The sequence below is a fragment of the Pleurodeles waltl genome, chromosome 10 (genome assembly GCF_031143425.1).
Source record: "Pleurodeles waltl isolate 20211129_DDA chromosome 10, aPleWal1.hap1.20221129, whole genome shotgun sequence".
NCBI lineage: Eukaryota > Metazoa > Chordata > Amphibia > Caudata > Salamandridae > Pleurodeles > Pleurodeles waltl.
In genome coordinates, this window is record NC_090449.1 from 487,323,889 (window position 1) to 487,325,838 (window position 1,950).

Consider the following 1,950-nt stretch of genomic DNA (forward strand, 5'->3'; position numbering starts at 1 on the left):
TTATGGCTATAAGTAGGGATGCCATAATATTTCACTTACTCTATAGGCACTCAATTTGCAGCTTAAACTTACGAAAAGAAAGCAACCCTGCCTAGAAAGTTCTATCAAAGGAACCCAGTTTTCATTGTTTGAATGCTGCTTGCAATTGTTGCTTACTTGTTATGTGAATCCTATTATGGCAACCCTAGGCGTGTTTAGTGGGTGAATAATTTTATGAAGAGGTGGAATCATGGGTTAAACTGCAGTCCAAATATTTTAGGCTTTGGATGACTGTCAGGTAATGGCATGTTCTACTCACACTCTCAACCTGTGGAAACAATCTGCATCTCTGCAATGAGAACAGAATAGGTATACCCTTCATTCTACAGCTACAAACTGAATAGCTGTGGTCAGAAAGAAGGAATCTGATGGATTGGATTAAAGCAATAGAGTTAATTTTAAAAACGAATAGAAGTTGCCAACGCTGAGCTTCCCGATGCACAAGGTATCCAAACACGGCCAGTGATTTTCTGAGTTAGGATGTTTTAATCAAATAACAGGTATGTGTTTCTCTTTAACCTTCAGTGGAAGTGCATACACTGAAATACTACAAACGCATAACAAAGTATCCTTTGGATGGCATAGTGTATTCAAGCAGTTAGTGCACGTTTTATGCAGAAAGGAGTTAAAGCAAGGTTTACATTAAATCGAAATGCAGTTTCGCCACACTTGTCTGCTCAATGGATTTTGGCCTATTCAAAAACGTTCAGCAAAAAAAATGCATTTATTTCAGGTATCAGCGTGAAGAGAGATGATTACTAGAAGAATTTTCCCAAAACTTAAAAATATAACGTTTTCTACCCAGTTTATTTCAAATGTGTTAACTTTATTCAAGCTAAACCATCAGAAGATGTTCTCATTATTGAAACCCAAATATAGCAAACATGAGGCCAATTCTTAAATCTATTTTTAAAAGATCCACATTTCATATGTGTCCTCCAATATTTAAGCACATTAATGTCTTTGAGTTTTGTAAACGTTCTATTTAGAACTCATGAAAATAAATGAGTGGCAAATTTCCATCAATGATTCTGCTGCCACACCCCCCCCGCCCTTCCTATTTCATTTCTAACACACTTTTTTTCCTTGTGGAAATACCTCTCAATTGATATCGCTCTTTCCTTGGAAGACTTATGTTACCCACACTAGCTCAAAATTAAATACTCCATAAAATACACAATACTGGTTTATTTTCTGTGCCAGTAAATTCCATCTGATGGCATAAATGTCCACAAATCTTATTTCCGTGAATCCTGATCTGCCATTTGCACTGAAAGCTGGCACTTTTGCCTATTAAGTTGAAGATGGGTGTTCAAAGAAAAGCTGAGTGTAGGGTTCATAACATTCAATATGAGACTGGGAGATGTTTAGAGAGAGAGAACTTGATTTCCTTTGTTTACACCAACCCACCAGACACCTACACTCTGCATTACTCTCACACATTCCTTGAATCCTCAACAGTAAAACTGGAGGTCGCTCATTCTCCCACATCTCCTCGCTTAACAATATGCTGTATAATATTTTTTACATGGTATTAAATATATTTAACAATTAATGGAGTGGTAAGATAGTATTACGGCTTTGATGTATCATGTTAGTTTAACATTAAATGTGCAGTTTTATTAATGTTTTTGTTTTGTGCCTTTGTATATCGTAGGGATTGGTGTATTTATTTAAATAAATATATTGTGATAAACATTGTATTGGCATGACTATTGTCAATGGACTGTGAAGAAGCTGTTTTTCATTGTCTTTTTTTGCAATTATTTTTTAGAATATAATTGGATGTTTGTTTTATTTTGATTGCTACATTTGAAGTGATGTGTTGCTAATACCATGGGGATGAGACCTATTTTTTTAATTATTGGATGGTTAGTCTTATAATCACTATTTGATGCTGGGCTAAGCATG